The following is a 15,614-nucleotide window of genomic DNA, read 5'->3' as shown; positions in this document are numbered from 1 at the left end:
TGCTACTGCGGTTGAGACCCTTCGGGCTGAAATTGCCCGGGCCAAGGAGCAAGCCAGAGTGACCAGTGCGGTTCTCAAGAAGGCAGCAGCTGATTTAAAGGCCGAACATGCCACTCGGTGCCAGTGCGAGGAGAGAATATCTACCATGGCACGAGAGCTAAAGGATGCCACTGCCCAATGGAAATCACTCGAAAAGGAGAACAAAGCCAAGACGGCCGATCTCAACAAGGCCCTACAAGAGGCGCGAGAAGCACGATCCGAGTCAAGAGCAGCTCGGAAGGAGATTCGGCAAGCTGGGGAGATAGCGGCTGGTAAGCCCTTTCTTTTACATACTAAATTGTGTGATCCGAAGTATGCCCCGCTTAATCAAATTTGGATTTCTCCAGACTCATTCTTGGACTTGCCGAAGAGTGTCGCCGATGCGGCGCAATTTTACTAAGCGCAAGACAGACGTGCAGTGGAGAAGCTTTTCTGGTCACAGTTCGACGGGCCAAAGTGTCCGCCGTTGCTGAACGATCAAATGGCCCAGTGGGCCGAGCTCCACAAGGTGTCCAGAGCTGCTATGGAGGAAGTCGTGGTCCGGCTGTGGCCAACCGAGCCAATTCCGAACAGTTATTTCGGTTTGGTGCAGCGACTTGTTGATGCAGTGTCGCGTATCGACGCTGTTAAGCGGTCGGCATGCATTGAAGGTGCACGGATGGCCTTTGCCCGCATCAAGACATACTGGGGCAAAAATGAAGGCCACCGATGTTGCAGCAAACAGTCCACCCGAGGGCAAGGACCATCGCACACCGAAGCAATATTTAGAGGATGTCCTAGAGGGCGCACGCTTGATAGAGGGTCAATGCTCGAAAGATATTATGTTCGAGTGAATGTATCAGAACAATATTATGATATATTAAGGCTGTGTTATATTTATGCCTATTGCCTGAAAGGCATTTCCTCCTGTGCGGCCGTTTTTTTATAATTTGAAAGTTTGTGAGTCGTCGGCTTCAGCACCCTCACATATAATGCGGGGGTGTTTGGAATAGCAACTGACCACACTTGACCCAACGTCTTGGTCCGTGAAGGAGGTGTCAGTGCGGCGAACTAGGCAATCGAACTATAGGGCTTTAACACCTTCACTAAGCCATAGGAGTTTGACGGTGGGTCTACGATATAGCCCCTTGTATGTATGTGGTTATCCTAATACGGCTGCGCTACATAAATGACCGGGAAACGGTCCTTCGTGTTACACGGAAGAAATCGCACAAGATTTTAATAATTCGCCGAGTGGTTGATCACTCGCCATATCATGTTAGTCAGTTTTCAGCTTTCTCTACTGAGGTGTTTAACTAGGTAAACCGGAAACACAATCGCAGTAGTTCTCCCTTTACTACCCTAGCCGATAGAGCGGAACGTAAGGTAGTAAGCACAGGAGCCAGGCAACCTAATGATGACCCACAAGTGTAGGGGATCTATCATAGTCCTTTCGATAAGTAAGAGTGTCGAACCCAATGAGGAGCAGAAGGAAATGACAAGCGGTTTTCAGTAAGGTATTCTCTGCAAGCACTGAAATTATAGGTAACAGATAGTTTTGTGATAAGGTAATTTGTAACGGGTAACAAGTAACAAGAGTAAATAAAGTGCAGCAAGGTGGCCCAATCCTTTTTTAGCAAAGGACAAGCCTGGACAATTTCTTATATGAAGGAAAACGCTCCCGAGGACACATGGAAATTATCCTCAAGCTAGTTTTCATCACGCTCATATGATTCGCGTTCGGTTCTTTGATAATTTGATATGTGGGTGGACCGGTGCTTGGGTGTTGTCCTTACTTGGACAAGCATCCCACTTATGATTAACCCCTATTGCAAGCATCCGCAACTACAAAAGAAGTAGTAAGGTAAACCTAACCATAGCATGAAACATATGGATCCAAATCAGCCCCTTATGAAGCAACATATAAACTAGAGTTTAAGCTTCTGTCACTCTAGCAACCCATCATCTACTTATTACTCCCCAATGCCTTCCTCTAGGCCCAAACAATGGTTAAGTGTCATGTAGTCGACATTCACATGACACCACTAGACGAGAGACAACATACATCTCATCAAAATATCGAACGAATACCAAATTCACATGACTACTTATAGCGAGACTTCTCCCATGTCCTCAGGAACAAACGTAACTACTCACAAATCATATTCATGTTCATAATCAGAGGGGTATTAATATGCATAATGGATCTGAACATATGATCTTCCACCAAATAAACCAACTAGCATCAACTAAAAGGAGTAATCAACACTACTAGCAACCCACAAGTACCAATCTGAGGTTTTGATACAAAGATTGGATACAAGAGATGAACTAGGGTTTGAGAGGAGATGGTGCTGGTGAAGATGTTGATGAAGATTGACCCCCTCCCAATGAGAGGTTCGTTGGTGATGACGATGATGATGATTTCCCCCTCCCGGAGGGAAGATTCCCCGGTAGAATAGCTCCGCCGGAGCCCTAGATTGGTTCCGCCAAGGTTCCGCCTCGTGGCGGCGGAGTTTCATCCCGTCAGCTTGCTTATGATTTTTTTTCAGGGTAAAAGACTTCATATAGCAGAAGATGGTCACCGGAGGCCTACCAGGGGGCCCACGAGGCAGGGGGCGTGCCCAGGGGGTAGGGCGCGCCCCCACCCTCGTGGATGGTAGGTGGCCCCCCTCTGGTAGTTTCTTCACTCAGTATTTTTTATTAATTCCAAAAATGACTTTCGTGGAGTTTCAGGACTTTCGGAGTTGTGCAGAATAGGTCTCCAATATTTGCTCCTTTTCCAGCCCAGAATTCCAGCTGCCGGCATTCTCCCTCTTCGTGAAACCTTGTAAAACAAGAGAGAATAGGCATAAGTATTGTGACATAATGTGTTATAACTGCCCATAATGCAATAAATATTGATATAAAAGCATGATGCAAAATGGACGTATCAACTCCCCCAAGCTTAGACCTCGCTTGTCCTCAAGTGAAAGCCGATAATGATAAATATGTCCACATGTTTTGAGATAGAGGTGTCGATAAAATAAAATACGGACATGAAGGCATCATGGTCATTCTTATAACAGCAACATATATAAATATTGTCATATGAATTCTTATGCCAAATTAACAATCTATTCACAATGTCAAGTACGAATCAGAAACTTCATTGAGAACTAACAAACTATAATCTCAGTCATTGAAGCAATTGCAATTTATCATAACATCGGAAAGAGTCTATGTAAGAGCTTTTCAGCAAGTCCACATACTCAACTATCATTTAGTCTTTCACAATTGCTAACACTCACGCAATACTTATGGGTATGGAGTTTTAATCAGACACAGAGAAAGATAGGGGCTTATAGTTTCGCCTCCGAATCTTTTACCTCAAGGGTAATGTCAACAATAATATGCAGCCATGGTCGACGGACATGGTGCAGGCTCGGGAGTGAGAGAAGCTCGTCGGAACGGTATGAGGCAGAGAGCTCAAGGAGGCCGTCGTCCACGGCGAGGTGCAGATGACGGTGAGGGACGCGACAGCTGTAGCCATGGTCGATGGCCATGGTGCAGGCTTGGCAGCAAGGGCAATAATGGCGCGTCTAGGCATGGCGCAGGCGAGGAGAGAATGATGAGGAGCCTTCAGTGTTCATCTCGGCAGCAACATGGCGGCAGAAGCTGCAACTAAAGGTGTGCATGGTGTTGTGGTGTAGCTCATCCCCATGGCCTCCCTCCAGGCATACGCGCTTGTGGCCACATCAGCTCCTGAGGGGCTGTCGGTGGGAAACGACACCTATGGGATCACAAGGATCCCTACTGCGGTTGCGGGGCACTGGGTGGTGAGGAGAGCAGGATCAGCAGTCAGTACGAGCACGCGGGTCGTTTACCCAGGTTCAGGCCGTTGAGATGTGTAACACCCTAGTCCTGCTTTGGTGTGTGTATTTGGGTTCTTGAGGTTCTTGAGCTAGCTACAACAAGCGTAACTTGTCCAAAAGTCTGAATCCTTCTCGTAGATGCCTTGGGTCTCCTTTTATAGGCAAAGGGATCGCTACAGTGGCACACAGGAGGTGGCATCGGGGTACTGTGGTTAAGCCTATCGCTAGCTATTACGGGACAAAACGCATTTAATGTGCCCCTAACATGTCCCCTTCACTTTACCGCCGTTTCACCCTGCCTTGACACGCGCCTCCGCCAGCGAGGCGGTAGTGCCATGTAAGCTCGCAGGCTACTGAGGTGGCGCGGTGGTAGGGCCTTTACGAAGATTTGCATGCCACCACGTAGGCATGTGCTGAGTTGGCCGAGAAGCCTTGCGTCGACACGCAGGTGCCTGCCCGACTGGTGGGCTGGCAGCTGCATGGGAGCGGTGGCAAAAAGCTTGGCGGGTGCGGGCCTGGCTGCGGCCTCACGGACGCCCTCGGCAAGGGCCTTGCCGGGGCTCCGGCAAGGGTCTTGCCGTGATGTTGTGGTCGTCCCCGGCAAAGATCTTGCCAGGGGTCTTGCAGGCTTCCTCGGCGAGGATCTCGCCGAGGTTCGTCGTCTTCTACTCTTCTGACTTGAAGTGTTGTCCTTGTCTTCACAAAGATCTGTATGCCATCACGGAGGCGCCTCCCGAGCCTTGGTCCCAACGCGGTTGGCGGCGCTAGAGGAACTGGGGCTCAAGGATGGCGCACCCTGCTGGCGTCAGGTAGGCTGCCCCGGCAAGGCCCTTGCCGGCGCCGTGGAGGCCGCCCCGGCAAGGATCTTGCCGGGGGAAACCACTTTGCCTTCTTGCTCTTTATGCTTCTGTCTTGGTGTTGCTTTGATTCTGTGTTGTGGCTCTGATTTCCTGTCTCTGCCCTGCTTAAGTGTGGCCGTCTGCGCAGCTCCGACTGCCCGTGCACAAATAGGGGGTACAAAAGAGCGCCCCTATTTTAGTACACCGACAGAAGCCCCCGGGCCTGGGCCACACATAAGCGCGACACGTTCTTGGGCCAGGCCCAGAACGGTGCGCGGGCAGGCGGGGCGGTTTTTTCCGCGGTAATTTTCTGTCCGTTGCGCTTCCCCACGACCCGAGTTGAACGTGTGACGTGAGGGTCGCGCGCGCGCATGATCGAAGCACGCTTGCGTCATCCTGCGGTGAACAGTAAAGAGGCGGCTTGCGTGTCCTTTCGGGACCGCAGGGCCGCCGCTCATTTACTATCCCTACTTGGGAATCATCGCTCCACGCGTCCCTTCACACCCGTCTCTCGCGCCACGTTCGCCGCATGCACGACGCAGAGTGAATGACAGGCGCGCGGGATATGGGAAGTCGTGCGCGCGTGGGTCGATTCCCACACGCCTTCAATTGGGCGGGGAGGGCGGTCGATGGCCTCGCCAGCTGTCACCCCAATGAGCCGGATTGGCTGAAAGGGGCGGCCGAGCCCCGATCCCATCCTTTATAAGGAGGGGAGCGGGAGGAACGGCGCCTCTCAATCCTTCGTCATCTGCCTCTCTCCATTCATGCTCCCTCCTCCCTTCTGCCATGGCGAGGGGGCGCGGTCACGCTTCATCAGTGGCGGTGAGGGTCTCAGCTAGACAACGCGTTGCTCCTCCCCAAGAGCTCGTGGCGGCGGAGCCAGCCGTTAGAGGAAGGGGGAGGGGGCGAGGTCGAGGCCGTCGCGGTGCTCGGGGAAGAGGTGGACGGGGCAGCGCGTCGGCCTCGCCTCCGCCAGCGGCCCCTCCCCCGATGGAGGGCCACGTCGGGGACAACTCCTACGAGTTCTGCATCAGGCTGCGTCAGCCGCCGCACCATCGTCTTTGCCTCCTGACCCCATTTGCACGGGAGATGGAGCTGGACCCGCCGCAGGCGCTGCAGCTGCATATGAGGGGCTATGGGAACAGCAGCACATGGGCCGACGTCGAGTTCCCCGCCCCTCACATCATGTATCTCGCCGAGGGTGGAAGATCTTTGCTCACATCCACAGCCTGACGGAGGGGCTCACTCTCCATTTCAAATTAATGGAGAGAGTGGCCTCCTCTCCGTCAAGTTCTTCAGGCACTTCGGGACTCGCGTAAGGTGCTGCGTGGAGAGCTCCTCTGATGACGAAGACTCCTCCCAGAGCGAGAGTGGCGAGGAGGACAGCGGCATCGACGACGAGGGTAGTGGGCGGTAGGATGACGGGTCCAACTAGGCGTCGGGCGCGCCACTCCGGGGTGACACCGGCGACCCCAACATCCATGTCACCGGCTCCTTGAACTTCTCGGGGTCGCCTCCTTGGGTGGCTAGCGCGGGAGGCCGGAGAAGGCGAAGAAGGTGGGTGGCGGGCCATCAAGTCGGAGTATGATGGCACCGACGCCTTCGTAGCGTATTAACGGACCGCTGCCTCATATTCCAACTCTTCCTCCGGCGCCACCACCGCCAACCCTCTCCTAGGCGACCGCCGGCATGTTCTCTTTGCGCCTTCTGCTGCTCGTACCTCGCATAGGCGCTCCTTCTGCCCTTTTGCCTTCTTGTTTCATTTCCTGCGGAGAGGGACAAGAAAGGGATTACGGGCATCTTATCTATTTTCAATTTGTAAGCCCACGGGCCTTATTTATATCTAAAACCTATAACCTCCCTGTTCATGTTTACATTCCATACGAACTGTACCTGTATGGAACGTATTAATGGAAAAAGGGTGCTTGCCGGGTCTTGCGTGTGCGTGTGAGCAAAGCCCATACCAAGGGACAAATCCTTGTTATTTTCAATATAAACGCCGCTGCCCGGCAGCAGGCCTTGCCGTTCTCCCACTCCGTTCGTCCATACTCACGCCTTTGGCGGAGGCAGGGACGAAGTGGGAGTGGGCCCTACGTTTGCTTCCTTGCCGCCATGGCTACAACCATATTCCGAACTAAGAAACTCTTGGGTGATAGGAACGAGGGAAGCACGGCAGCCTTGGAACAAAACAAGGTTTCGTACGTCCCAAGTTTCATACGGAAATGCATGATAGGGGATGGGAAAAACTCATCTGGATCTGCAGCCCCCGGCAACCCTGACTTGCCGTGGGCGGACCTTCATTTCCTTAGCCCTTGGCAAGCTTGGCTTGCCGAGTCCGGAGCGCCGGCTTGTCCTCCTCCTTCCACTCGGCTTGGAGGAAACATTTATGTACCCTGCAAACCAAAGGGGATGGATAGGAACAAAGAGACGCAAACTCGACCTCTATGCTAGGGGTTAGTTGTTGCTAGGCACTATCAACCCTAACCGAGGGAGAGACTCGGTCTAGCATGCATGCTATGACTTAGGGCGCCAGCGCTTCGTTTATTTATGCTCAGGGTCTGCGCCTGGCTTTGTATAGAGGGTTACATGCCTTGCCGGCAAGGCTTGTACAAAAGGTGGCTCGCCGGGGGGCCCAGCAGCCGCACCTTATGGGTAAAACTTGCGAAGATGCTCGATGTTCCAGGAGTTGCTCACTGGAATGGCATCTTCGGTCTCCAAGCGAACTGCACCAGGCCTGGTGACTCGTGTTACCCGATAAGGGCCTTCCCACTTCGGCGTCAACTTGTTGGAATTCTTGGCCGACTGAGCATGCCGAAGAACAAGGTCGCCTTCCTCAAAGCTCCGGGCATGAACCCTGCGGCTATGATAGCGATGCAAAGCTTGCTGGTAGCATGCTGCTCTCACAGCCGCCCGGAGACGATCTTCCTCAAGGATTGTTGCGTCATCTTGCCGCAATCGCTCTTGCTCAAGCTCATCATAAGCGAGCACTCGAGGTGACCCGTATATGAGTTCCGTGGGGAGAACTGCTTCTGCCCCGTAGACCAGGGCAAAGGGTGTCTAGCCGGTGGCTCGATTTGGCGTCGTTCTGATCGACCAAAGAACCGTCGGGAACTCGTCAATCCAGCGCCTTCCACTCTTGCGCAGCCTGTCAAAAGTCTTCGTTCTTAAGCCTCGCAGAACTTCAGCATTTGCTCTCTCTGCTTGGCCGTTGCTTCGTGGGTGTGCCACGGAAGCAAAAAAGACCTTGCTGCCGAGATGCTCGATGTACTGCATGAAGGCGTGGCTTGTGAACTGCATGCCGTTGTCGGTGATCACTACAAAAAAAAGACACATCCGTGACATTTTGGGCCGAACGAAATTTTTTTCTGTCATACTTGTGACACTTCTATGACGATAATTGTGACAAAACCCGGTATCATCATAGATGTGGTGGGCTCCTACTTCTATGACAAAAAATCATGACATAAAATGGGCTTTTCGTCCTGGGCGGGCCGGAGACGCAGCTGCATGACATTCTTTGGGCCTCCATGACGGAAAAAACCATGGTAGAAGCGAGGGCGAGGAAAATTTCGGTGAGTTCCCGGTTACGGTGGGCGATCGGGGACCAAGCGATGCACGTTTCTCTCGTACACGTACGCGCGTGTGTGCGAGGCGTTGGCTCTAACTGAACCCGAGCGATTGCACTGCAGGCTACGCGTTACTGAACCCGAGCGATCGATCGATGGCTGTTAACTGAACCCGATCGAGCGATTCCTTTGCTACTGCTGCTAACTGAAGCCGATCGATGCTGCCTCTGGATGAATAGTGAGCGTTGCGGGGGGGGGGGGGGTTGGATGAACAGTGAGCGGTGGGGGCGGATGAACAGGACCCCGTGGCGTTGCCTCTGGATGAACAGGACCCCGATCGATCGAGCCGATTAGGGCTGGATGAGCAAGACCCCGTGGAGTGCTGGATGAACAGGACGACCCCGTGGAGGGCTGGATGAATAGTAGACGGTGGAGGGGTGGATGAACAGTAGCCCGTGGAGGGGTGGTTGAACAAGAGACCGTCGAGAGGGGTGGTTGAACAGTAGCCGGTGGAGTAGCGCGTGGTGGAGGCTAGATGAACAGGAGCCATGGATGAACAGTCGCAGGTGGAGGCTGGAGGAGGTCGACGGTGGATGAGCAGTAGCCCGTGGAGGGGTGGTTGAACAGAAGCCCGTGGAGCGGGGTGGTTGAACAATATCCGGTGGAGTAGCGCGCGGTGGAGGCTGGATGAACAGGAGCCCGTGGATGAACAGTCGCAGGTGGAGGCTGGAGGAGGTCGACGGTGGATGAACAGTAGCCCGTGGAGGCTGGAGGAGGTCGACGGTGGAGATGAACAGTATCCCGTGGAGTCCCGTTTTGTGGTACGCCACACCCCTCCCGATGAACAGGACCCCCGTTTCGACCGTAGCGCTCCAACAGAAGTCCGTTTCGTCCGTTTTGCGGTACGCCACAACCCTCCCGATCAACAGGACCCCCGTTTCGACCGTAGGAGGTCCGTTTCCTCTGTTTTGCGGTACGCCAGACCCCTCCCGATGAACAGGATCCTGTTTCAAATGTGGCCGGTCGAACACAAGGCTGTTTCCTCCGTTCTGCGGTACGCCGGGCCTCGTTTCCATCGCCTGTTCCGTCCAAGCTCTCCCGATGAACACAACGACGCATTCCGTTCCGACCCAGCCGGTTGGCTCCCCATGAACACGACGACGACGTTGTTTCTCCGTTCCGACCCAGCCATGTACACGAGCCCTGGCCGTACGTATGCGCGAGTAGGCGTTCGAGACCCCGCTCGTATGTACGTACGTGGCCGTATTTTCTTTCTTGCACACTGGCCGTTGTACGTACATGTACATGCTACGTGCGCGCCTCTACTACGACACGTGCGCGCCTCTACATCCACCAGTATGTACGTACACGTTCGCGACCAGAATGACAACGCTACGTACACTTCGACCATGTGGGTCCCGACTGTCAGGCACTTCCTTGCGTGCGAAGATTTAGATGGTGGGTCCTAGCAGTCAGGGGGCGAATCGTTTTTTTTTTGCCCGGGCGCACTTCCTTGCGTGCGAAGATGTAGCTGGTGGGTCCCAGCAGTCAGGGGGCGAATCATTTTTTTCGCGAAATACGGTGGCCCGTCCGGTGGGTCCCCGCTGTCAGGTGGAGGAATAATTATTTTGCGCGTAATAAGGAGGCACTTCCTTGCGGCCGTCGTGGACCCAGCTGTCAGCCTCTCCACGTACAGTACTCCGATGGAAGTCGTTCCTTGACCATGTTGACCACGCCGCGCGGAGAGCACCAGGGCGGTGGACGACGGCGAGGCCTAGGAAGGGGACGACGTGGAGCCGGGGAATACGTGACAGTGGAAGCCCGCGCGGAGAGGACTACGAGGGTTCACTGGTTCGGCTGCGGAGTGAGGCTGCCGTCGCCACAGAATAACAGGGGGTGTGGGTGAGTAGAGGGATGGCGTGGCCTGCGGTGGGAGTAGTAGGGGCGGTTAGGCCTCCGCGGCATCACAGCCAGCCACGGGAGGCAGGAGCACGCGGCACGGCCGGCGCTGGTTTGGGCGGCTGGAGCAAGAAGACCAGAGTTTGAAGAAGCACTACGGCCGTTGGATCAACATCGTACGGTAACAGGAGCTAGAATCGTTCATATTGACTAAGTTAACAAAGCCCTCCGTCCCCGTCAACTTGGTAGGCCCACAAGTCAGCCTCCCACTACGCTGGGTTCCAGCTGGCTGGCAGAGTATTCATTTTTTGTGCGTAATAAGGAGGCACTTCCTTGCGTGCGAAGATAGCTGGTGGGTCTGACCTGTTAGCGGGGGGCACGTTTTTTCGCGAAATACAGAGGCCCTTCCGGTGGGTCCCAGATGTCAGGTGGAGGAATCATTATTTTGCGCGTAATAAGGAGGCATTTCCTTGTGTGCGGCCATGGACCCAGCTGTCAGCCTCTCCATGCACAGTCTACTTCTGATGGTGTCGTTCGTTGACCACGCCGTGCCGAGCGCATTCAAGGTGGTGGACGACGACGAGGCCCCGGACAGCAACGAGCCGGAGATGGGAAGACACGGGAGTAGAGTCGCAGACGGAGAGGTGTACGAGGGTTAACTGGTTCTAGTGCGGTGTGGTTCGGCAGTCGGTGGAGAAGAACAGGAGGTGTGGAGGGGTGGAGGGATGGCCTGGCCAACGGTGGAGTAGCGCTTCATAGCGAAGCGTGTTAAGCAGAGCTGCTAGCAGCAGGAGGCGGGAGGTGGTCCCGGCGGCGTTGGAGGAAGAAGACGAGAGATTGAAGATGGATGCCGGTCGTTGGATGTAAATCCAACGGCTAACATGTCAGAATCATTTGTTGACTAAATTGACAACAACTTGCGTTGGCTTGGACCTATTGGCCCACATTTCAGCCTCCAAAAATGTGGCACGTATTCAACCCATTTTTCAGAATTTACAGTCTTTTTTTTGCGCAGTAGAATTTACAGTCAATTTGATCTTTTTTTTGAATTATAGTCCATTAGCTGGGCTGGGTGAACAAATAATGTAGCGTCCATGCGGCCCATTTATTTTATTTCCTAAAACATTACAGGCCATTTGCACTTTCTCGAAATACACGATTTTGCTGGGCTGATTCTAATTATAATGTTGGGTTGGGCCAGCAATATTATCAAAAAATAAAAAGGGGCTGAGCATTTTGTTATAAATATATTTAAATAATAAGTGATATTATTACATTTGTCCTTAAATCTTACCAAGCTTTTGTACACAATCACTACGATTTTCGTGCCAAAACAATCCAGGATTTTATTGTTAAGAAATTATTTTTATAAGTTAATAAGATGTGGGATATTGTTTTCTTACATATGTAAGTATCTGTTAAATATATGATGACAATAAAAATAATATATAACATATAAAATAATTTAAATATATATAATATAGTTAGAAGGGAAACATAAGTTGGACCTGGTGTTCCTATTCTTATATAGAAAAATAGAACAGACCTCTGTGTTTTCTTCAAAAAAATAGATAAATTGGGCTGCCGATGTTTCAGGAAAAATAAAACCTCGGATGGGAGGTCCATAGGCCGGTCGATACATGACGACCCTCAAGAAAATACAAACAGGCCTATGGACCTCCCATCCGAGGTCGTGGGCTGCGCATGTTAAAAAATGAAAGCCTAGACGGGGCAGCCCAAAACCCAGCTGATACTTGCTCCCCGGCTTCGTTGTGAATTTATCTCCTATAGTAACTACATTGAAGCACCTAAAAAATTGTAGCTATGTTGACAAACCTTTGGGCCCCAATGTCAGTATAGCATTAGGAGGAAGTATTTTTTCGATGAGGCACTTGCTTGCGTACGGCCATAGACCTGGTGGGTCCCGATTGTCCGCCTCTCCACGTACAGTCCTCTCCAGATTCCTCTCGTTTGTTCAGCATGTTCACAACGGCAGACAGTAGTGTCGCGGCAAGCGCACAAAGGCGCAGGAGGGGATCCGACCACCTGAGGAAGTGCCTTATTACTAACGAAACTACTGAACTAGCCTAGTGGCCAAGTGACACTACCCGACAGCTGTTCCGCCCGGGTTCGATTCCACCTGTGCATGAAAAATATCTCCAAATTTTTTGCCTCTGCCTTTATTGACATGTGGGTCCCCATTGTCATCTACGCACACCATGTCCAACACTTGCCAAAACTTCGTCCCACGTTTTCTATGTGTTTCGCACACTCGACATTGTGTGGGCATTTTGACTGTGCATCATATGAAGATGTGCTATGCATGAATGTTGATCAGCATGATGTTAACTGGCTGGTAGTTCCATTTTCGACCATGAATAAAACTTCCAACATGATGTTAACCCTGTTTCAAAAGGCCATGTTAATATAAATGCTCTGCCTCTTAAAGTTGCAGTTTCTTATCTGAAACTGAACTTGCAGTTTCTTATCTCAAACTGAAACTTGCAGTTTCTTCTCTGAGAACCACATTCTCTGAGAATCACATTGTCTTGCAGTTTCTTCTCTGAGAATCACATTGTCTGCAGTTTCTTATCTCAAGTGCTAAAAATAGATCTCTAGAATTCATAAAATACTTCATATGCTCAATACTGCAAATCTGAAATTCAAAAGACATTCATATCTGAAAGTACTCTCAAAATACACAACACAAAACACAATTCACAACCTGCAAATACTGACAACCCTAAGCTCCTCCTAACAATTCACAACCTGCCCGACTATTGGGCTGGGGGGACTGTCCCCTCCTATTCCTCGGCGGCAGACAGCCGCCCCGTGAGACGATGTGAACGGCGAGGGAGAGGATGGCGGGGAAGCATCATCGGGGCAACTGCTTTTCTCCTCTTGCAGTTGGGTTTGGTCGACGAAGACTCCACCGGCATGCTCTGGCAGGACACCCTCACAAACGGCACCCTGTAGATGCTCGATCCTTCAATCTCTGGTGGATGCTCCATCTGGGATCGATACTCCCACCACCGCTCCCTCACGATCGGATTCGGTGAATATGTTTGCTCCATGGCCCAGAGGAGCAGCTCTGTGTACTCCCGCGCGACTCCCTCCGGGAGTATCGCCGCCTTTTCGCTCTGTTGCAGATATTTGCCCATGGATGTCGCCGTCGCCGCTAGTTGGTCCTTATTGTCAAACCAAGACTGTATCTCCAACATCCAAGCTAGCTTCACAGGGTCGCCGTCTGCGATCCTCACGTATCGGTTGTACTCCTCCATCGATCTACTTCTCCACAGCACCTTCACTCGCCGGCGGTGGTTTTTGAATGGAAGAGGAGAGGAGCAGCGCTGGTTTTGGATTAGAACGGGAGAGGAGCGACACTTGTTTTGGACTGGAACAGGAGAGGAGGGGCGGTGGTTTTGAAATGGAAGAGGAGAGGAGCGGCGCTGGATTTAGATTGGAACAGGAGAGGAGCGGTGGTGGTTTAAGATGAGAAGAGCGGCGCTGGTCTTGGAAGTATTTTTTTGTTGTTTTGCATATTTTGGGTCAAAGTTTGACCACGTACTGTATTTGACAAGCAAAATGTGAATGCATGTCACCAGAAATTGTATCATTTGGTTCGTATCTGAATGTACTTTCAAATTATATTATTTTTGCAACGTATAAAATATATTTTATGTGCGAAAATCATGGTCAATTATGACCCAGAATAAAAGGGAGACTAGTTAATGTGGGGTCGCTTTCTTAATTGAAGGGTAAATTGATTTTGATTCTGATCCAGTCACAGCAGGTCGGCCCTCTCGTCCAATCCTAAATCGCTGCCGCACGCTCCTCTCCCTCTTCTCCATTGCAAAACCACCTCCTCTCCTCTCCATCATCTCCATTCCAAAACCACCGTCTCACCTCTCCCTCTTCTGATCTTCTCCATTGCAAAACCACCTCCTCTCCTCTCCATCATCTCCATTCCAAAACCACTGTCTCGCCTCTCCCTCTTCTCTATTGCAAGACCACCGTCTCTCCTCCCATCTTCCAAAGCTAGAACCGGACCACTCAGAAGAACATCTATGGAGAGGATGCAGTAGCGAATCAGGCAGATCGCCGGCGGCGACCAGGCAAAGTTAGCCAGGTTGAAGGAGATCCTTACTTGGTTTGACAATGAGTGGGAGATTTCGAGGACGGTGCGGGCCATGTGGCAATGTATGCGAAAGAGCGAGACGGCGGCGATGTACATGTACTCCTCGGCGACAGTCACACCGCAGTCCTCTGAGTTCATCGAGTATCTCCTCTGGGTGATGGAGCAGACAGATTCGCCCGAGGCGACAGTCAGGCGGAGGTGGTGGGAGTACAGGTCGAAGGTCGAGCACCCAGAGGATAACGAATCGATCGAGTATGGTGTGTCGTTCGTGAGGGTGCAGAGCCAGCCGGAGCCACAGGAGTATTCGTTCTCCCACCGCAAGAGGAGGCCGGATGGCACGACATCGCTTCCCCGCCGTTCTCCAGGGTTCCCTCGACACTCGCCTTGTTTCAACGGCGGGGGTAGGGTTTAAGCTAAGCTTCGCACTAACCTAATCTTCCACCTGCTCATGCTTACAATCAGTGTGACAGCTAATGAAAATCATGCTTACAATCAGTCTCCGAGAACTACGCCAATCGCCCTAAAATAGCTTTGGACCTTTGGGTCAAAGTTGTGACACAGTGTAGAAATAAAGAAAAATAGATTGGTGCTTCTTTCAGAAAAGAGTACTCCCTAGAAAACTGCCAATATAAGCTACTAGTATTTGGTTAGAGGATTTGCTGCCGAGAAAGATCCGTCCACAGAGAGCGCCACACATCCCACTGGTGGTGGTGGATGACAATGTGTGCATGCAGCATGGTTGGTGTCGGTAATTTTTACTTGGCACACCTCGCACTCTGCATATATGCCGGTTCCATACATACATTTGTGCAGTTCCACCAAAATGCAGCTGAATAACCTTGTTTGCACAGATAATGAAAAAGCGTGATTACATTATAGTGGCACTAGTTGATGAAACACACAAAATAAATAGAAGAAAATATTGCGATAGTATCATAGTATGCCATGCTGCGAGGGCGAGATGGGCCCTGCGACGCCTCATACGGTACGCCTCATACTGGAAATCGTCCCAATTCTCCCAGATACACCTTCTGCCAGTGATGAACAACATTGTACGGCGGTAGTACAAGGAGGCGCCTTGAGACATGCGAATCTCTATTTTTGTACAGATCAACTAAAATTAAGCACCCAAGTTTGCATAAACGCTTAAACATTAACAATGGGACTAGTTGATGAAACATACATTAACAAAGAGAAGCACTTTCTTTATCTACATTGGAAATGAAATGATAGAGAGGACACTCGCTCTATTTTAACTGTATTATTACTTCATTTTATCAGTGCACCCATGTTGGTGGGC

The sequence above is a fragment of the Triticum aestivum genome, chromosome 5D, assembly GCF_018294505.1.
Source record: "Triticum aestivum cultivar Chinese Spring chromosome 5D, IWGSC CS RefSeq v2.1, whole genome shotgun sequence".
In the NCBI taxonomy this organism is placed as follows: Eukaryota; Viridiplantae; Streptophyta; class Magnoliopsida; order Poales; family Poaceae; genus Triticum; species Triticum aestivum.
This window is presented reverse-complemented; position numbering follows the sequence as displayed.